We start from the raw sequence: 23620 nt of genomic DNA, 5'->3' as shown, positions 1-23620 counted from the left end.
GATAGCTTGTTTTAAAGCTTACTTTTATATTTCTATAAAATAAATTATAGGTTATTAACTTCAAAGCTTATCCCTTAAAGAATAAATAAGTTAATATTTTTACTTAAAAAATTAAATAAAAACAAATAACTTTAAAAAATTAAATTTTTTCTTAAGAAACTAGATATCTTGGGAAACGATTAACATCTCATTTCTATAAATAATTTAATAATAATTATGATACATTAACTATAAATTATTTATAAATCAACCCAAATCGAGACAAGTAAAATAAATACTAAAATTTTGATAAACCCTGATACAAAAGGTACAATAAATAAAATCTACTTAAAAAAATTTAAAATAATATTTCATAAAACACTTACATTACCAATAAACTATAATTTAAAAAATCAATTCTATAAAATATACTAAGACAAAAATACAATAAAATTATTTATATTAAATAATTAAATAAACAAAAAATAAATATAATAAAATAAATAATCAAGATATCCTGATTTGCACAGAAAAATTTTCAGGGTAAATGAAACACTTTACTAATAAGTTATATCTTTTATTAACTTATATGTGTTCTTTTTCTTAGGGATTTTTATTTTTTTATGTTGTACTAGATTAGGTGTTTATACTGTTATAATTGCTGGTTGATCTTCTAATTCAAATTATTCATTATTAGGTTCTCTTCGTTCTGTTGCTCAAACAATTTCTTATGGAGTTAGTTTAGCTTTAATTTTATTGTCTTTAATTATTTTAATTGGTAGTTTTAATATGTTTGATTTTATAAACTATCAGCTTTATTGTTGATTTATTATTATTTCTTTTCCTTTAGCTTTAGCTTGTTTTGCTTCTTGCTTAGCTGAAACTAATCGTACTCCTTTTGATTTTGCTGAAGGGGAATCTGAGTTAGTTTCAGGATTTAATATTGAGTATGGTGCGGGTGGTTTTACTTTAATTTTTTAGCTGAATATACTAGAATTGTCTTCATAAGAATGTTATTGGCTTTAATTTTTTTGGGCGGTGATTTTTATTCTTTTATATTTTTTATTTAGCTTGCTATTATATCTTTTGGTTTTATTTGGGTTCGTGGAACATTACCACGGTTCCGTTATGATAAATTAATGTACTTAGCTTGAAAAAGTTTTTTACCTTTATCTTTGAATTTTTTTATTTTCTTTGTTGGTTTAAAGATTTTATTTATCTCATTTGTTTAGTGAAATTTTTTGAGAAAAGTTAATAGAAGAGTTAAACTTCTAATTTTATGTTTTCAAAACATATGCTTTTCCTAAGCTAATTAACTTTATTCCTTAATTAATTTATCTCATGCGTTTGCGACATGGACATTAATTAAGAAATATGTGAAGTAAATAATTGTTAAGATTTGACCTGTTATAATATAAGGTTCTTCAACAGGTCGTTTACCAATTCACGTTAGTAAGCATACAACAACTACTATAATTCAGAATAAAATTTGATTAATAGGGTAAAATTGAATGCCTCAGAATGGTGTTTTATTATAAAATGGTAAAATTATTAAGATTCTAATTGATAAAAATAATGCAATAACACCTCCTAACTTATTAGGGATAGATCGTAGAATTGCATATGCAAATAGGAAATATCATTCTGGTTGAATGTGAACTGGTGTTACTAATGGGTTGGCAGGTACAAAGTTATCTGGATCTCCTAATAGGTAAGGATTAATGAAACATAGTATAATTAATAATGATGTTATTATTACAAATGTAATAGAATCCTTAAAGGTAAAGTATGAATGGAATGGAATTTTTTCAATATCTCCATTTAGTCCAAGAGGATTATTAGATCCTGTTTGGTGAAGAAAAAATAAATGAATTGCTGCTATAGCAGCAATAATAAATGGTAATACAAAATGGAATGTGAAGAATCGATTTAATGTTGCATTATCAACAGCGAATCCTCCTCATACTCATTGGACTAAATCTGTTCCTAAGTATGGGATTGCTGATAATAAATTAGTAATTACTGTTGCACCTCAAAAAGATATTTGGCCTCAGGGTAAGACATATCCTATAAATGCAGTTGCTATAACTAAAAATAAAATCACTGTACCAATTATTCAGGTATGTATATATATATAAGATCCATAGTAAATTCCCCGTCCTACATGTAAGTAAATACAAATAAAAAATATAGATGCTCCATTTGCGTGTAAGGTTCGGATAATTCAACCATTATTTACGTCTCGGCAGATGTGTACTACACTACTGAATGCTATTTCAATATTTGATGTATAATGTATAGCTAAAAGTAGTCCAGTTACGATTTGAATTACCAAACATAACCCTAATAGGGATCCAAAATTTCATCAAAATGAAATATTTGTTGGGGCAGGTAAGTCAATTAAAGAGTTATTAATAATTTTAATTAAAGGATGTCTTAATCGTAAGGGTTTATTCATTAGTAATTATCTTATTTTACAAATAGGTCCCTGATTAAAATTGGTGATTTTAACAACTGCTAGTAGTGCTAAAAATAAATAAATTATTATTATTATTGTAATAATGAATGTTGGTCTATTATATAATTTTTCTAAAGATATTGTTATTTCTTGATAATTGATTGAATTATCAATATTTATAGTTTCGGTGTTTTTGAAAAAGTCTATAAATATAGATATATCTAGAATAATTAATATTAATATGATAAATACTCACATTATTAATGTAATAATTATAGTGATTGATTTAGGCTGAAATATTTCGTTTGATGCAATTCTTGTAATGTAAATAAATAATACTAGTATACCACCAAGAAATGTTAAAAATAAAATATATGATAATCAATATCTTTCTATTATTGTTCCTGTTATTAATCCAACTAGGAAGGTTTGAAGGATAATAAAAAGCATTATTGATATTGGGTGTCTTAATTTAATAAAATTAATATTTATTATATTTGATAATGATATAATTATTATTTTGATCATTTCAGGGGTTAGTTTATTTAAAATACCGGTTTTGGGGACCGATGATGGAAGCTTTTCCACCTCTGAAGTTTTAAAAGTGGGGGCTGGACTTATTTCCGGTTTACAAGACCGGCGTTTTTTTTAAACTATTAAAACTAATGTTTATATTATCTATTTTTACTTCTTTATTGATTTATTTTGCTGGTGTTTATGTTTTTTCTTCTAAACGTAAACATTTATTAATGGTTCTTTTGAGATTAGAATATATTGTTCTTTCTTTATTTATGTTAGTTATTGTTTTTCTTATTGAGTTTGATTATGATTATTTTTTTCCTGTTATTTTTTTAGTTTTTTCTGTTTGTGAGGGTGCTTTAGGTCTTTCTATTTTAGTTTCAATAATTCGTTCTCATGGTAATGATTTTTTTAATTCTTTTGGTTTATCTTTATGTTAAAGTATTTATTTATAACTATTTTTTTGATCCCTCTTTGTTTATTAAATAATTGTTGATGTTGGTTCATTCTTTAATGTTTCTGTCGGGTTTTGTTTTTATAATTTGTGTTTATTCATATGCTGATTTGAATATAATTAGATATTATTTTGGTATTGATTATTTTTCTTTTAGTTTAATTTTACTTAGTTTTTGGATTTGTTCTTTAATAATCACTGCTAGAGGTTCAGTTTATTTAAGTTCATATCATTGTAATTTTTTTGTTTTTATGGTTTTGATTTTAATAATTATGCTTTATTGTTCATTTGCTAGATTAAGTCTTCTTTCTTTTTATATTTTTTTTGAGGCTAGATTAGTTCCTACTTTACTTTTAATTTTGAGTTGGGGTTATCAACCTGAGCGTTTGCAGGCTGGTGTTTATTTAATTTTTTATACTTTGGTTGCTAGATTACCTTTATTATTAGTTTTATTTAAGGTTTATGATTTTTCTAATACTTTATATTTTCCTTTATTGGTTGATTTTGGTTCTTATTATTTTATGTTTTATGTATTTATAATTTTGGCTTTTTTAGTTAAGATACCTATGTTTTTGGTTCATTTATGACTTCCTAAGGCTCATGTAGAGGCCCCTATTTCAGGTAGAATAATTCTTGCTGGTGTTTTATTAAAGTTAGGTGGTTATGGTATTTTTCGTGTTATAAAGGTTATTTCTTATTTGGGTTTAAAGTTTAATTATTTTTGATTGTCTTTAGGTTTATCTGGGGGTGTTATTGTAAGATTTATTTGTTTTCGTCAGGTTGATTTAAAGTCTTTAATTGCATATTCTTCTGTTGCTCATATAAGAATGGTTATTGGTGGATTGATGACTATGAATTGATGAGGTTGTGTAGGTTCTCTTTCTCTAATGGTTGGTCATGGTTTATGTTCTTCTGGTTTATTTTGTTTATCTAATATTATTTATGAACGTTTAGGTAGACGAAGATTATTAATTAACAAGGGTATAATTAATTTGATGCCAAGAATGGCTTTATGATGATTTCTTTTAAGATCATCAAATATGGCTGCTCCTCCTTCTTTAAATTTGGTAGGTGAAATTAGATTATTAAATAGAATTATATCTTGATCTTCTTTTAGATTCTTTGCTTTGATTTTTTTATCTTTTTTTAGAGCTGTTTATACTTTGTATATATATTCTTATTCTCAGCATGGGAATTATTATTCTGGTGTTTATACTTGTTCTCTTGGTTATTTTCGTGAATATCATCTTTTACTTTTACATTGATTGCCTTTAAATATTCTCTGTTTAAAGGGTGAATATTTCTTTGTTTAGTTTGCTTAAGTATTTTAATTAAAAATATTGTTTTGTGGAATCAATGATATGAAGTTTTTCATCTTAGGCCGTGAATTTATTTTCTATTTGTTCTTTGAGTTTTTTTTCTTTGTTTATTTCGAGAACTATAATTTTTATTTTAGGTATTTATTATTTAATAATTGATTATAGAGTTTTTGTTGAGTGAGAGCTTTTCAATTTAAATGGTTCTATAGTTGTTATAACTTTAATTTTGGATTGAATATCTCTTATTTTTATATCTTTTGTTATATATATTTCTTCTTTGGTTATTTATTATAGAGAGGATTATATATCTGGTGAAAAGAATATAAATCGTTTTATTATTATTGTTTTAATATTTATTCTTTCTATAGGTTTTTTAATTATTAGTCCTAATTTAATTAGAATTTTATTAGGTTGAGATGGTTTAGGTTTAGTTTCTTATTGTTTAGTTATTTATTATCAAAATGTAAAATCTTATAGTGCTGGTATATTAACTGCACTTTCTAATCGTATTGGTGATGTTGCTATTTTAATTTCTATTGCATGAATGTTAAATTTTGGTGGTTGAAATTATATTTATTATTATGATTTTATTTCTAATTCTTTTGAAATAAAGCTCATTACTATATTAATTGTTTTAGCAGCTATAACTAAGAGAGCTCAGATTCCTTTCTCTTCATGACTTCCTGCTGCTATAGCAGCTCCTACTCCTGTTTCTGCTTTAGTTCATTCTTCTACTCTTGTTACTGCTGGTGTTTATTTATTAATTCGTTTTAGACCAATATTGGATACTTATAATTGTGGTTGATTTTTACTTTTAATTGGTTGTATAACTATATTTATGGCTGGATTGGGCGCTAATTTTGAGTTTGATTTAAAGAAGATTATTGCTCTTTCTACTTTAAGACAACTTGGTTTAATAATAAGAATTTTGGCTATAGGTTATCCAAAGCTTGCATTTTTCATTTATTGGCTCATGCTTTATTTAAGGCATTATTATTTATATGTGCAGGTTCAATAATTCATAATTTGAAGGATTCTCAGGATACTCGTTTTATAGGATCAATTGTTAATTTCATACCTTTATCTTCAGTTTGTTTTAATGTTTCTAGTTTATCTTTGTGTGGAATACCTTTTTTAGCGGGATTTTATTCAAAGGATTTAATTCTTGAGATGGTTTGTTTAAGATGAATTAATTGTTTAATTTTTTTTCTTTATTTTTTTTCTACTGGTTTAACTGCTTCTTATTCTTTTCGTTTGTTTTATTATTCAATATCTGGTGATAATAATTTTTATTCTAGATTTTCTTTTGATGATAAGGGTTATTATATTTCATTTGGAATAATTGGTCTATTGTTTGTTGCTGTTTTTGGTGGTAGTCTTTTATCTTGATTAATTTTTCCTATTCCTCATGTGATTGCTTTACCTTATTATTTAAAGTTTTTAACTATTACAGTTGTTATTTTAGGTGCTTATTTAGGTTATCTTATTTCTAATTTTGATTTTTCTCATAATTTATTTTCTTTAAGTATACTTTCTTTTGTTAGATTTGCTGGTTCTATATGATTTATACCTTTTCTTTCAACTAAGTTTATTAGATATATTCCTTTAAAAATAGGTTATTATTCATCTAAGTCATTTGATTATGGTTGAGGTGAATTACTTGGTGGTCAAGGTTTATATAGATTATTTATTTATTTAATTGGTTATATTCAAGGTTGATATGATTCTAATTTCAAGATTTATCTTTTAACTTTTATTTTTTGAATATTTATTTTGGTAATATTGTTTTTCGTTTACTTAAATAGCTTATAATTAGAGCGTGACACTGAAGATGTTAAGGAAGTATTTTTACTTTTAAGTATTTATAAATATAGATATATTATTTTTACAGTGAAAATGTAATGTTTTATTTAAACTATATAAATTTTAGAAATGTTAACGGAGTTTAACCGCTAATATAAAAAGTTAGCAGCTTTCATATTGGCTTTACATTTCCTTAATTGGAACTATTATAGTTCAATTATATTATTAACAGTAATACGCCTCTTTTTGGCTTCAATTAATAAGAATAAGGGTAGTACATACCAATCTTCCAGGTCGAAACTGACTGCAATATTTCGCTTCTTATTCTATTTAAGGTTGATTGATAATATCAATACTTTTTGAATGCAACCCAAATGTTATATTTAACTACAACCCTTTATTCTGCTCATTGTAATGCTCCTTGGTTTCATTCATGGTATAGTCCTCCTAATAGAACTAGAATAAAAAATATTGTTGATACTGTTCAGATTATAATGTCTGAAGTTTTAAAAATAATTACAATTGGTAGAATTAGTGCAATTTCTACATCAAAAATTAAAAAGATTACTGCGATTAGGAAGAATCGTATTGAGAATGGTATTCGTGCTGATCTTTTTGGATCAAACCCACATTCAAATGGTGATCTTTTTTCTCGATCATTAATTAATTTTTTTGATAGTGTTGTTGCCAGGATTATAACAATTATTGGAATAATAAATCTAATGAAAACTCTTGTTGATAGAATTAGAATTGTTTTTCTTGATTTATATCAAGCTTTCTGATTGGAAGTCAAATGTACTATTTATACTAGAAAAACAATTATCTACCTCATCAATAAATAGAGATATATAAGAATAATCATACTACGTCTACGAAGTGTCAGTATCATGCTGCTGCTTCAAATCCAAAGTGATGTCTTGGTGAAAATTGATTTATTGAGTGTCGAAGTAGACATGTTGATAAAAAGATTGTTCCAATAATTACGTGTAAACCATGGAATCCTGTTGCAACAAAGAATGTTGATCCATAAACTGCATCTGCAATGGTAAAAGGTGCTTCTCAATATTCATATGCTTGAAGTATTGTAAAGTATAGTCCTAATAACACTGTGAAGAATAATCCTTGTAGTGCTTGAGTATGATTAGATTCCATTAAACTATGATGTGCTCATGTTACTGTTACTCCTGATGCTAAAAGAATAGCTGTATTAAGTAATGGAATTTGTATAGGGTTAAAGGGTTGAATTCCTATTGGAGGTCATAGTATTCCTAGTTCAATTGTTGGTGCTAATCTTCTTCTAAAGAATGCTCAAAAAAAAGAAACGAAAAATAATACCTCTGATGCAATAAATAAAATTATTCCTCATCGTAATCCAATTGATATAAATCCTGTATGTAATCCTTGATATGTTCCTTCTCGTACTACATCTCGTCATCATTGAATTATAGTTAGTAGGGTAATTCCAAATCCAATTATGAATAAGTTAATATTAAATAGGTGGAATCATTTTGCTAGTCCTGATACTAGGACTATTGCTCCAATTGCTCCTGTTAATGGTCAAGGTCTATAGTCTACTAAGTGGAATGGGTGGTTTGAGTGAGTTGTTAACATAGGTTTAATATACTTCTCTAGAATATAGAGTTCTTAGAATTGAGAAAACATAGGCTTGAATTATTGCTACTGCTGATTCTAGAATTAATAGAAGTATTTGACCAATAATTAGTAATGAGATTAAGTTTATTGCTATAGATGGTCCTGTGTTTCCTAATAAGGTTAATAATAAGTGTCCTGCAATTATATTTGCTGCCAACCGTACTGCTAATGTACCTGGTCAAATAACATTACTAATTGTTTCAATTAGTACTATAAATGATATTAATGCAGGCGGTGTACCTTGTGGTACAAGGTGTGTAAATATATGATTAGTATGGTTAATTCATCCAAATAATATAAATCTTAGCCATATAGGTAGGGCAATTGCAAATGTTAATGCTAAATGTCTTGTTCTAGTAAAAATATAAGGGAATAATCCTATGAAATTGTTAAATAATATTATAATAAAAATTGAGATGAAAATGAATGTTGTTCCATTAAATGATTTTGGTCCAAGAAGTGTTTTAAATTCATTATGTAAGGTTAAATTTAGTTTATTTCAGATAATGTTAATTCGTGATGGTGTAAATCAAAATAGTGATGGGATTAATAATAGTCCTAGAAATGTTCTAGTTCAATTTAATGATAAATTAAAGATGTTAGTTGATGGGTCAAATGTTGAGAATAGATTTGTTATCATTTTCAATTTAAGTTTTTTATTTCAATTGTTCCTTTTTCTGCTCTTTTAATAAGGTTAGGTTTAAATGAGAAGAAGTTTATTTGATTAAACAAGATTAATGTAGCTGAAAATATAATGAATAGTGAGAATCATATAAGAGGGGATATTTGAGGGATTTGGATATAATTTCCCCATCAGAAGTAGTCGTTAATTTACTATTATTTGGTTTAAGAGACCATTACTTACTTTCAGTCATCTGATGAATTTCAAGGTGTACTAATTTTTTTTAGTTACTTTAGATTGACACTCTAATGTTATTTATTTTAACTAACTCCTTAAATTATCTTAGATAATCACTTAATAAATAAATTTACTGAAGTTCTTTCAATTACAATTGGTATAAATCTGTGGTTTGTTCCACAGATTTCTGAGCATTGTCCAAAGAATAATCCAGGTCGATTTATTGTGAATGTTCCTTGATTTAACCGACCTGGCGTTGCATCAATTTTAACCCCTAATGCAGGAACTGCTCATGAGTGTAGAACATCTGATGCTCTTATTAATACTCGTACTTCTGTATTTATTGGTAGGATTGTTCGGTTATCTACATCTAGTAGTCGGAATCCATCATTTTCTAGGTCTTGTTCTGGTGTTTATAAGTGTCAAATTCTACGTCTATGAAGTCTGAATATTCATATCTTCAATATCATTGTCGTCCAATGGTTTTAATTGTAATTATTGCATCTACTGAATCATCAAGTAAATATAATAGTCGTAATGATGGAAGGGCAATAAAAATTAATGTAATTGCTGGTAAAGCTGTTCAGATTGTTTCAATTAAATGTCCATGAAGTATATTACAGTTAGTATAGGCAATAAATAATATATAACTTAGGGCATAACCTACAATTACTGTCATTAATAATAATACGACCATAGTATGATCATGAAAGAATGATAATTGCTCCATTAATGGTGAAGCTCCATCTTGAAGAGATAAATTTGATCATGTTGCCATTAATAAATATTTTCTAATAAAAGGTCAAACCTTTATTTGTAGAGCTTAAATCTACTGCACTAATCTGCCATATTAGAATCTAGAGATTAATGGTAATTCTGAGTAACTGTGTTCTGCAGGAGGGTTATTTTGTAGTCATTCTGTTGATCTTCTTATGTTAGCTCTAAATATAATTGCTCGGTTTGTAATCATTCTTTCTCATATAATTACAATGAATATAATGATTCCTACAATAGAAATTGTAGACCCAATTCTTGATACTACGTGTCATGATGTATATGCGTCTGGGTAGTCAGAGTATCGTCGAGGTATTCCTGCTAATCCTAGGAAGTGTTGAGGAAAGAATGTTAAATTTACTCCAATGAATATAATTGTAAATTGGATTTTTAATCATGTATTATTTATAGTTAATCCTGTAAATAGTGGATATCATTGAATGACACCTCCTATAATTGCAAATACTGCTCCTATAGATAATACATAATGAAAGTGGGCTACTACATAATATGTATCATGTAATACAATATCAAGTGATGAATTTGCTAATACTAATCCTGTTAATCCACCAATTGTAAATAGGAAAATAAATCCTAGAGCTCATAATAATGGTGGATTGAACTTGAATTTAGTTCCATATAATGTAGCTAATCATCTAAATACCTTAATTCCTGTAGGTACAGCAATAATTATTGTTGCTGATGTAAAATATGCTCGTGTGTCAACATCCATTCCTACTGTAAATATATGATGTGCTCATACAATAAATCCTATTAGTCCAATTGATAGTATAGCATAAATTATACCTAATGTTCCAAATGATTCAATTTTTCCTCTTTCTTGACATACAATATGTGAAATAATTCCGAACCCCGGTAGAATTAAAATATAAACTTCTGGGTGTCCAAAGAATCAAAATAGATGTTGATATAGAATTGGGTCACCCCCTCCTGCAGGGTCAAAGAATGATGTATTTAAATTTCGATCTGTTAGTAATATAGTAATAGCTCCTTCTAAAACTGGAAGTGAAAGAAGGAGAAGTAATGCTGTAATAGCTACAGATCATACAAATAAAGGTGTTTGATCTAAAGTTATACTTTCTGATCGTATATTAATTGCTGTTGTAATGAAATTCACTGCACCAAGAATAGATGATACACCTGCTAAGTGCAGTGAAAAAATAGCTAGATCTACAGATGCACCCCCGTGTGCAATAGCTCCTGCTAGAGGAGGGTAAACTGTTCATCCTGTACCAGCACCATTATCTACTATAGAAGATGTAAGAAGAAGGGTTAGTGAAGGTGGTAGTAATCAAAAACTTATATTATTTATTCGTGGAAATGCTATATCTGGTGCACCAATTATTAGTGGAACAAGTCAATTACCAAATCCACCAATTATAATAGGTATTACTATAAAGAAAATTATTACGAATGCGTGAGCTGTAATAATAACATTATAAATCTGGTCATCCCCAATTAGAGATCCGGGTTGGCCAAGTTCAGCACGAATAAGTATTCTTATTGATGTTCCTACTATTCCTGCTCATGCTCCAAATATGAAGTATAAAGTACCAATGTCCTTATGGTTTGTTGAGAATAATCATTTTTGCGGTAAGATGGCTGAATTTTAGGTGGTAGACTGTAAATCTACTTATGAGATGTTTTCTCTCTTATCATATTTAGGTCTTATATTCAATTATGATTCTAGACTGCAATTCTAGAGGTGTAAAATTTTACTAAGGCCTAAAAGATTATTCTTTTAATTATAACTTTGAAGGTTATTAGTTTGATTAACTTAAGTCCTTAGTATAATGAAATTAAGGTTGATGTTGAAATCAATCCTATTGTTGAAATTATTACTGTTATAGGAAGAATGATTCGTGATTTTTGGGACTTTATCTTTATAGATCACGAATTTTCTGTGTATGATATAATTAGAGCTGAGAATCAAATACGTATATAGTAGTAGAGTGTAATTGTAGTTAATACAACTATAATAGTTATAATAGTTGTTATATTGTTTTCTATTAATGATTGTATTACAATTCATTTTGGTAAGAATCCAAGGAATGGTGGTAGTCCACCTAAAGATAATAAAGATAAGAATATTATGAATTTAATTTCGGTTTTTATATTTCTGGCTGAATAAATTTGATTTATGAAAAATAAATTTATTTGCTTAAATAATAAAACTATAATTAATCTTAATAGTGAGTAAATAATGAAGTATAGTTCTCAGATGTTTTCTCTGACTGTTAATGATCTAATTATTCAACCTAGATGTCTGATTGATGAATATGCTAAAAGTTGTCGTAAGGATGTTTGATTTAAACCTCCTATTGCCCCAATAAAAATTCTTAAGATAATAATTGTTCAAATAAAAGTTCTTAATTGAATACAATAAGATAAGACCATTATTGGGGCGATTTTTTGTCATGTTATTAATGTTAAACAATTATTTCATCTTGATGCTCCTATAACTTCTGGAAATCAGAATTGGAAAGGTGCAGCTCCAATCTTTAATAATAGTCTAGATCTAATTATTATTGATGGGATAAATTCTGTTTCCCATCCCATGGGATATTTTATTTGAATCAGCAAAATTGAAAATAATAATATTGTCGATGCTATTGCTTGGACAATAAAATATTTAATTGATGATTCATTTATTATTATATTTTTATTTCTTGTTAGGAGCAGAATAAATGAAAGTATGTTGATCTCAAGTCCTATTCAAACCCCAAATCAGGAATTTGATGAAATGGACAGGATCGTTCCTATCATTAATGTTGATAGGAAGAGAAGTTATGTAGAGTTGTTGGTCATTAAAAAGGAGAGGATTGATACCTCTATAAATGGGGTATGAACCCATTAGCTTCTTTTCTTACCTTTTTACATTAAGGTGTATGATGCACGTTAGTATTTGATACTAAAGGAGGTAGTTTAAATCTATCTTATGTAATTTTAATGAAGGTAATTTTATTTACTTTATTTACCCTATCAAGGTAACCCTTTAATCAGGCACTTCATTTATTTAATATATAAATCGAAAGTTTTTTTTTGAAATTCTTTTATGTATTATTTTGTTTCATTAGGATTAATTTATCCTGCTCATTTTATTTTTTTTATATATATATATAATAAATAATTTATATTAATATATTACATTTAATTGAAATTAAAGTATTATAAGTTCATCTTACCATTATCAATTGATTATTTTAATGCAATTATTTACCTAGGATTATAGCTACTTATGTTTTTAGCTTAAAATAGGTTATTATAATATAATATATATAATAATATGTAATTTAATATTTAATATTATTATAATGGATATAATAAATAAGATTATTAATTTAAATATGAAATATTATAATTAATATAATTATTTATATCCAATAGGAATTCAACCCTTTAACCCTATACAAATTCCATTACTTAATACAGCTATTCTTTTAGCATCAGGAGTAACAGTAACATGAGCACATCATAGTTTAATGGAATCTAATCATACTCAAGCACTACAAGGATTATTCTTCACAGTGTTATTAGGACTATACTTTACAATACTTCAAGCATATGAATATTGAGAAGCACCTTTTACCATTGCAGATGCAGTTTATGGATCAACATTCTTTGTTGCAACAGGATTCCATGGTTTACACGTAATTATTGGAACAATCTTTTTATCAACATGTCTACTTCGACACTCAATAAATCAATTTTCACCAAGACATCACTTTGGATTTGAAGCAGCAGCATGATACTGACACTTCGTAGACGTAGTATGATTATTCTTATATATCTCTATTTATTGATGAGGTAGATAATTGTTTTTCTAGTATAAATAGTACATTTGACATCCAATCAGAAAGCTTGATATAAATCAAGAAAAACAATTCTAATTCTATCAACAAGAGTTTTCATTAGATTTATTATTCCAATAATTGTTATAATCCTGGCAACAACACTATCAAAAAAATTAATTAATGATCGAGAAAAAAGATCACCATTTGAATGTGGGTTTGATCCAAAAAGATCAGCACGAATACCATTCTCAATACGATTCTTCCTAATCGCAGTAATCTTTTTAATTTTTGATGTAGAAATTGCACTAATTCTACCAATTGTAATTATTTTTAAAACTTCAGACATTATAATCTGAACAGTATCAACAATATTTTTTATTCTAGTTCTATTAGGAGGACTATACCATGAATGAAACCAAGGAGCATTACAATGAGCAGAATAAAGGGTTGTAGTTAAATATAACATTTGGGTTGCATTCAAAAAGTACTGATATTATCAATCAACCTTAAATAGAATAAGAAGCGAAATATTGCAGTCAGTTTCGACCTGGAAGATTGGTATGTACTACCCTTATTCTTATTAATTGAAGCCAAAAAGAGGCGTATTACTGTTAATAATATAATTGAACTATAATAGTTCCAATTAAGGAAATGTAAAGCCAATATGAAAGCTGCTAACTTTTTATATTAGCGGTTAAACTCCGTTAACATTTCTAAAATTTATATAGTTTAAATAAAACATTACATTTTCACTGTAAAAATAATATATCTATATTTATAAATACTTAAAAGTAAAAATACTTCCTTAACATCTTCAGTGTCACGCTCTAATTATAAGCTATTTAAGTAAACGAAAAACAATAATACCAAAATAAATATTCAAAAAATAAAAGTTAAAAGATAAATCTTGAAATTAGAATCATATCAACCTTGAATATAACCAATTAAATAAATAAATAATCTATATAAACCTTGACCACCAAGTAATTCACCTCAACCATAATCAAATGACTTAGATGAATAATAACCTATTTTTAAAGGAATATATCTAATAAACTTAGTTGAAAGAAAAGGTATAAATCATATAGAACCAGCAAATCTAACAAAAGAAAGTATACTTAAAGAAAATAAATTATGAGAAAAATCAAAATTAGAAATAAGATAACCTAAATAAGCACCTAAAATAACAACTGTAATAATTAAAAACTTTAAATAATAAGGTAAAGCAATCACATGAGGAATAGGAAAAATTAATCAAGATAAAAGACTACCACCAAAAACAGCAACAAACAATAGACCAATTATTCCAAATGAAATATAATAACCCTTATCATCAAAAGAAAATCTAGAATAAAAATTATTATCACCAGATATTGAATAATAAAACAAACGAAAAGAATAAGAAGCAGTTAAACCAGTAGAAAAAAATAAAGAAAAAAATTAAACAATTAATTCATCTTAAACAAACCATCTCAAGAATTAAATCCTTTGAATAAAATCCCGCTAAAAAAGGTATTCCACACAAAGATAAACTAGAAACATTAAAACAAACTGAAGTTAAAGGTATGAAATTAACAATTGATCCTATAAAACGAATATCCTGAGAATCCTTCAAATTATGAATTATTGAACCTGCACATATAAATAATAATGCCTTAAATAAAGCATGAGCCAATAAATGAAAAAATGCAAGCTTTGGATAACCTATAGCCAAAATTCTTATTATTAAACCAAGTTGTCTTAAAGTAGAAAGAGCAATAATCTTCTTTAAATCAAACTCAAAATTAGCGCCCAATCCAGCCATAAATATAGTTATACAACCAATTAAAAGTAAAAATCAACCACAATTATAAGTATCCAATATTGGTCTAAAACGAATTAATAAATAAACACCAGCAGTAACAAGAGTAGAAGAATGAACTAAAGCAGAAACAGGAGTAGGAGCTGCTATAGCAGCAGGAAGTCATGAAGAGAAAGGAATCTGAGCTCTCTTAGTTATAGCTGCTAAAACAATTAATATAGTAATGAGCTTTATTTCAAAAGAATTAGAAATAAAATCATAATAATAAATATAATTTCAACCACCAAAATTTAACATTCATGCAATAGAAATTAAAATAGCAACATCACCAATACGATTAGAAAGTGCAGTTAATATACCAGCACTATAAGATTTTACATTTTGATAATAAATAACTAAACAATAAGAAACTAAACCTAAACCATCTCAACCTAATAAAATTCTAATTAAATTAGGACTAATAATTAAAAAACCTATAGAAAGAATAAATATTAAAACAATAATAATAAAACGATTTATATTCTTTTCACCAGATATATAATCCTCTCTATAATAAATAACCAAAGAAGAAATATATATAACAAAAGATATAAAAATAAGAGATATTCAATCCAAAATTAAAGTTATAACAACTATAGAACCATTTAAATTGAAAAGCTCTCACTCAACAAAAACTCTATAATCAATTATTAAATAATAAATACCTAAAATAAAAATTATAGTTCTCGAAATAAACAAAAAAAAAAACTCAAAGAACAAATAGAAAATAAATTCACGGTGTAAGATGAAAAACTTCATATCATTGATTCCACAAAACAATATTTTTAATTAAAATACTTAAGCAAACTAAACAAAGAAATATTCACCCTTTAAACAGAGAATATTTAAAGGCAATCAATGTACAAGTAAAAGATGATATTCACGAAAATAACCAAGAGAACAAGTATAAACACCAGAATAATAATTCCCATACTGAGAATAAGAATATATATACAAAGTATAAACAGCTCTAAAAAAAGATAAAAAAATCAAAGCAAAGAATCTAAAAGAAGATCAAGATATAATTCTATTTAATAATCTAATTTCACCTACCAAATTTAAAGAAGGAGGAGCAGCCATATTTGATGATCTTAAAAGAAATCATCATAAAGCCATTCTTGGCATCAAATTAATTATACCCTTGTTAATTAATAATCTTCGTCTACCTAAACGTTCATAAATAATATTAGATAAACAAAATAAACCAGAAGAACATAAACCATGACCAACCATTAGAGAAAGAGAACCTACACAACCTCATCAATTCATAGTCATCAATCCACCAATAACCATTCTTATATGAGCAACAGAAAAATATGCAATTAAAGACTTTAAATCAACCTGACGAAAACAAATAAATCTTACAATAACACCCCCAGATAAACCTAAAGACAATCAAAAATAATTAAACTTTAAACCCAAATAAGAAATAACCTTTATAACACGAAAAATACCATAACCACCTAACTTTAATAAAACACCAGCAAGAATTATTCTACCTGAAATAGGGGCCTCTACATGAGCCTTAGGAAGTCATAAATGAACCAAAAACATAGGTATCTCAACTAAAAAAGCCAAAATTATAAATACATAAAACATAAAATAATAAGAACCAAAATCAACCAATAAAGGAAAATATAAAGTATTAGAAAAATCATAAACCTTAAATAAAACTAATAATAAAGGTAATCTAGCAACCAAAGTATAAAAAATTAAATAAACACCAGCCTGCAAACGCTCAGGTTGATAACCCCAACCCAAAATTAAAAGTAAAGTAGGAACTAATCTAGCCTCAAAAAAAATATAAAAAGAAAGAAGACTTAATCTAGCAAATGAACAATAAAGCATAATTATTAAAATCAAAACCATAAAAACAAAAAAATTAGAATGATATGAACTTAAATAAACTGAACCTCTAGCAGTGATTATTAAAGAACAAATCCAAAAACTAAGTAAAATTAAACTAAAAGAAAAATAATCAATACCAAAATAATATCTAATTATATTCAAATCAGCATATGAATAAACACAAATTATAAAAACAAAACCCGACAGAAACATTAAAGAATGAACCAACCATCAACAATTATTTAATAAACAAAGAGGGATCAAAAAAATAGTTATAAATAAATACTTTAACATAAAGATAAACCAAAAGAATTAAAAAAATCATTACCATGAGAACGAATTATTGAAACTAAAATAGAAAGACCTAAAGCACCCTCACAAACAGAAAAAACTAAAAAAATAACAGGAAAAAAATAATCATAATCAAACTCAATAAGAAAAACAATAACTAACATAAATAAAGAAAGAACAATATATTCTAATCTCAAAAGAACCATTAATAAATGTTTACGTTTAGAAGAAAAAACATAAACACCAGCAAAATAAATCAATAAAGAAGTAAAAATAGAGAATACAAACATTAGTTTTAATAGTTTAAAAAAAACGCCGGTCTTGTAAACCGGAAATAAGTCCAGCCCCCACTTTTAAAACTTCAGAGGTGGAAAAGCTACCATCATCGGTCCCCAAAACCGGTATTTTAAATAAACTAACCCCTGAAATGATCAAAATAATAATTATATCATTATCAAATGTAATAAATATTAATTTTATTAAATTAAGACACCCAATATCAATAATGCTTTTTATTATCCTTCAAACCTTCCTAGTTGGATTAATAACAGGAACAATAATAAGAAAGATATTGATTATCATAATCATAATCATAATCATATTTATTTTAATGCAATTATTTACCTAGGATTATAGCTACTTATGTTTTTAGCTTAAAATAGGTTATTATAATATGTATAATTAGATTATTTAACTAATATATATGAAAGTTAACTTAATATAAAAAAAGAATTCATATTAATAACATATTATAATAAATTACATAATTGTATAAAATATATTTATTATATTATTTAATCTTTCTTTATTTATTAGTGAAAAGAAAGATTAAATAAGAAAGAATATAATACATTTATTGCTATACATGTTCCATATTAATCTTTAATTATATATAATAGAGAAGTTGTTGTGGTCATACATATGGGCGTTTCTTTTTTTTTTGTTAATGTTTGTGGTTTTTTTCTTTTTTTTTCTTTAAATATTTGAATCTTTTATTTTTTCCTGAATTAATAGATTTAAAATTTTCTTATTTTTTATTTTTAAAAGTTTTATTCTTGCTTGTTTATTCACTTTTTCTTTGTATTATATGTAAGTTTTGTTAGACTAAATGTTCTTTTTGCAGTAATTTGATTTAATTATCAAGTGATTTTGGATTTAGCAATTGATTTAGTATCGGCATAATTTGTGCCAGCAGCCGCGGTTATACGATTGATACAAGTGAATATTATTGGTTAAAACAGTTGTTTATATTATTAGGGTTGAAATATAAATTTGTAAGGTGAAATGATAAAATTTATTTGTGGCCCTTTTTATGAATCTGTGAAATTTAAATAATAAACTAGGTCTTTAAACCCAAAGAATTTGGCGGTATCTCATTCCATTCAGAGGAACCTACCCCATGATTGATAATACACGATTTACTCTACTTAATTTATTTGTTTGTATATCTCCGTTATCAGAGAATCTTTTTAGAGTTATAATTCTCAAGATTTATAATTATAAAATATTTCAGGTCAAGGTGCAGCTTATAGTTAAGAGGAGGTGGGTTACAATAGATTTTTGTTTATAACGGATTTGATAGTGAAATACTGTTAATGAAGGTGGATTTGATAGTAATTTAATTTATTTAATTTAACTGATATTGGCTCTGAGATGTGTACACATCGCCCGTCGCTCTCATTATTGATTATTCTATTTTATTTTAAAGTAGCTTCAATTTAGATGAGATAAGTCGTAACATAGTAGATGTACTGGAAAGTGTATCTAGGAAGAGTTTCAAGATATAACTTATTAGTAAAGTGTTTCATTTACACTGAAAATTTTTCTGTGCAAATCAGGATATCTTCATTATTTATTTTATTATATTTATTTTTTGTTTATTTAATTATTTAATATAAATAATTTTATTGTATTTTTGTCTTAGTATATTTTATAGAATTGATTTTTTAAATTATAGTTTATTGGTAATGTAAGTGTTTTATGAAATATTATTTTAAATTTTTTTAAGTAGATTTTATTTATTGTACCTTTTGTATCAAGGTTTATCAAAATTTTAGTATTTATTTTACTTGTCTCGATTTGGGTTGATTTATAAATAATTTATAGTTAATGTATCATAATTATTATTAAATTATTTATAGAAATGAGATGTTAATCGTTTCCCAAGATATCTAGTTTCTTAAGAAAAAATTTAATTTTTTAAAGTTATTTGTTTTTATTTAATTTTTTAAGCAAAAATATTAACTTATTTATTCTTTATGGGATAAGCTTTGAAGTTAATAACCTATAATTTATTTTATAGAAGTATAATAGTAAGCTTTAAACCAGCTATCTTTAAGATTACGTTTTAGTTCATTATTTTTTATTTTGATTTTATAAATATTTTAGGTTTTTTATTAAGATTATTAATTTAATTTTAAAATTTTTGTAATAATGATAGAATTAGTATATTTATTTGTATGAAATTTTTACCTTGTGAACTTATTATAAGGAACTAGGCAAAATTGATTTCCGCCTGTTTATCAAAAACATGTCCTCTTGTTTATATTTTGAGGTCTGGCCTGCTCACTGAGCGTATTTTTAAAGAGCCGCGGTATTTTGACCGTCCAAAGGTAGCATAATCATTAGTCTCTTAATTAGTGGCTGGAATGAATGGCTTGACGAGAAATCAACTGTCTCTTAATAAATTTTTAAATTTAACTTTTGAGTCAAAAGGCTTAAATTCTTCTTTAGGACGAGAAGACCCTATAGAGCTTGACATTTTACTTTTATATAGTTTTTTGTTTCTCTTTCTATATTTAATGATGATGTTTTGTTGGGGTGACATGAAGAATAGATAAACTCTTCATTATTATATCATTTATTTATGTTTGTTATTTTGATCCATAATTTATGATCATAAGATTAAGTTACCTTAGGGATAACAGCGTAATTGTTTTTGAGAGCTCATATCGACAAAGCAGATTGCGACCTCGATGTTGGATTAAGAAAAATTTTGGGTGCAGGAGCCCAATGATTAGGTCTGTTCGACCTTTAAATTCTTACATGATCTGAGTTCAGACCGGCGTGAGCCAGGTCGGTTTCTATCCTAAGATTGTTAATCCATATTAGTACGAAAGGACCATATGGTTAAAATATTTTTTGTTATATTGATTAATATTAATTTATTTACTATTTTGACAGATTAATGTGTTGAATTTAGAATTCATTTATGTAGATTTTTTCTACAAATAGTATTGATACTTTATGATTTATTTATATTTATTTTGAATTTTCTTTTATTGGTTATTTGTGTTTTAATTAGTGTTGCCTTTTTAACTTTATTAGAGCGTAAGGTTTTAGGTTATATTCAGATTCGAAAGGGTCCAAATAAGGTAGGTTTTGTTGGAATTCCTCAGCCATTTAGAGATGCTATTAAGTTAATATGTAAGGAGCAGCCAATTCCTATTATATCTAATTACCTACTTTATTATTTTTCCCCTGTTTTTAATTTAATGATTTCTTTAGCCGTTTGAGTAATTTTTCCTTATTTAACTTATATGTGTTCTTTTTCTTATGGATTTTTATTTTTTTTATGTTGTACTAGATTAGGTGTTTATACTGTTATAATTGCTGGTTGATCTTCTAATTCAAATTATTCATTATTAGGTTCTCTTCGTTCTGTTGCTCAAACAATTTCTTATGAAGTTAGTTTAGCTTTAATTTTATTGTCTTTAATTATTTTAATTGGTAGTTTTAATATGTTTGATTTTATAAACTATCAGCTATTTTGTTGATTAATTATTATTTCTTTTCCTTTAGCTTTAGCTTGTTTTGCTTCTTGCTTAGCTGAAACTAATCGTACTCCTTTTGATTTTGCTGAAGGGGAATCTGAGTTAGTTTCAGGATTTAATATTGAGTATGGTGCGGGTGGTTTTACTTTAATTTTTTAGCTGAATATACTAGAATTGTCTTCATAAGAATGTTATTGGCTTTAATTTTTTTGGGCGGTGATTTTTATTCTTTTATATTTTTTATTAAGCTTGCTATTATATCTTTTGGTTTTATTTGGGTTCGTGGAACATTACCACGGTTCCGTTATGATAAATTAATGTACTTAGCTTGAAAAAGTTTTTTACCTTTATCTTTGAATTTTTTTATTTTCTTTGTTGGTTTAAAGATTTTATTTATCTCATTTGTTTAGTGAAATTTTTTGAGAAAAGTTAATAGAAGAGTTAAACTTCTAATTTTATGTTTTCAAAACATATGCTTTTCCTAAGCTAATTAACTTTATTCCTTAATTAATTTATCTCATGTGTTTGCGACATGGACATTAATTAAGAAATATGTGAAGTAAATAATTGTTAAGATTTGACCTGTTATAATATAAGGTTCTTCAACAGGTCGTTTACCAATTCACGTTAGTAAGCATACAACAACTACTATAATTCAGAATAAAATTTGATTAATAGGGTAAAATTGAATGCCTCGGAATGGTGTTTTATTATAAAATGGTAAAATTATTAAGATTCTAATTGATAAAAATATTGCAATAACACCTCCTAACTTATTAGGGATAGATCGTAGAATTGCATATGCAAATAGGAAATATCATTCTGGTTGAATGTGAACTGATGTTACTAATGGGTTGGCAGGTACAAAGTTATCTGGATCTCCTAATAGGTAAGGATTAATTAAACATAGTATAATTAATAATGATGTTATTATTACAAATGTAATAGAATCCTTAAAGGTAAAGTATGGATGGAATGGAATTTTTTCAATATCTCCATTTAGTCCAAGAGGATTATTAGATCCTGTTTGGTGAAGAAAAAATAAATGAATTGCTGCTATAGCAGCAATAATAAATGGTAATACAAAATGGAATGTGAAAAATCGATTTAATGTTGCATTATCAACAGCGAATCCTCCTCATACTCATTGGACTAAATCTGTTCCTAAGTATGGGATTGCTGATAATAAATTAGTAATTACTGTTGCACCTCAAAAAGTTATTTGGCCTCAGGGTAAGACATATCCTATAAATGCAGTTGCTATAACTAAAAATAAAATCACTGTACCAATTATTCAGGTATGTATATATATATAAGATCCATAGTAAATTCCCCGTCCTACATGTAAGTAAATACAAATAAAAAATATAGATGCTCCATTTGCGTGTAAGGTTCGGATAATTCAACCATTATTTACGTCTCGGCAGATGTGTACTACACTACTGAATGCTATTTCAATATTTGATGTATAATGTATAGCTAAAAATAGTCCAGTTACGATTTGAATTACCAAACATAACCCTAATAGGGATCCAAAATTTCATCAAAATGAAATATTTGTTGGGGCAGGTAAGTCAATTAAAGAGTTATTAATAATTTTAATTAAAGGATGTCTTAATCGTAAGGGTTTATTCATTAGTAATTATCTTATTTTACGAATAGGTCCCTGATTAATATTGGTGATTTTAACAACTGCTAGTAGTGCTAAAAATAAATAAATTATTATTATTATTGTAATAATGAATGTTGGTCTATTATATAATTTTTCTAAAGATATTGTTATTTCTTGATAATTGATTGAATTATCAATATTTATAGTTTCGGTGTTTTTGAAAACGTCTATAAATATAGATATATCTAGAATAATTAATATTAATATGATAAATAATCACATTATTAATGTAATAATTATAGTGATTGATTTAGGCTGAAATATTTCGTTTGATGCAATACTTGTAATGTAAATAAATAATACTAGTATACCACCAAGAAATGTTAAAAATAAAATATATGATAATCAATATCTTTCTACTATTGTTCCTGTTATTAATCCAACTAGGAAGGTTTGAAGGATAGTAAAAAGCATTATTGATATTGGGTGTCTTAATTTAATAAAATTAATATTTATTACATTTGATAATGATATAATTATTATTTTGATCATTTCAGGGGTTAGTTTATTTAAAATACCGGTTTTGGGGACCGATGATGGAAGCTTTTCCACCTCTGAAGTTT

At 26.3% G+C, this 23620-nt stretch overlaps 1 pseudogene; it reads left to right on the top strand.

The window, feature by feature from the left end:
- The first annotated feature begins 4799 nt into the window (after window positions 1-4799).
- On the top strand, window positions 4800-6523 carry LOC126301266 (NADH-ubiquinone oxidoreductase chain 5-like; annotated as a pseudogene).
- Window positions 6524-23620: the final 17097 nt, after the last annotated feature.

The sequence above is a fragment of the Schistocerca gregaria genome, unplaced genomic scaffold, assembly GCF_023897955.1.
Source record: "Schistocerca gregaria isolate iqSchGreg1 unplaced genomic scaffold, iqSchGreg1.2 ptg000066l, whole genome shotgun sequence".
Classification (NCBI taxonomy): Eukaryota; Metazoa; Arthropoda; class Insecta; order Orthoptera; family Acrididae; genus Schistocerca; species Schistocerca gregaria.
The sequence above is the reverse complement of the archived record's forward strand: the minus strand, read 5'-3'. Positions and strand labels throughout refer to the sequence as shown.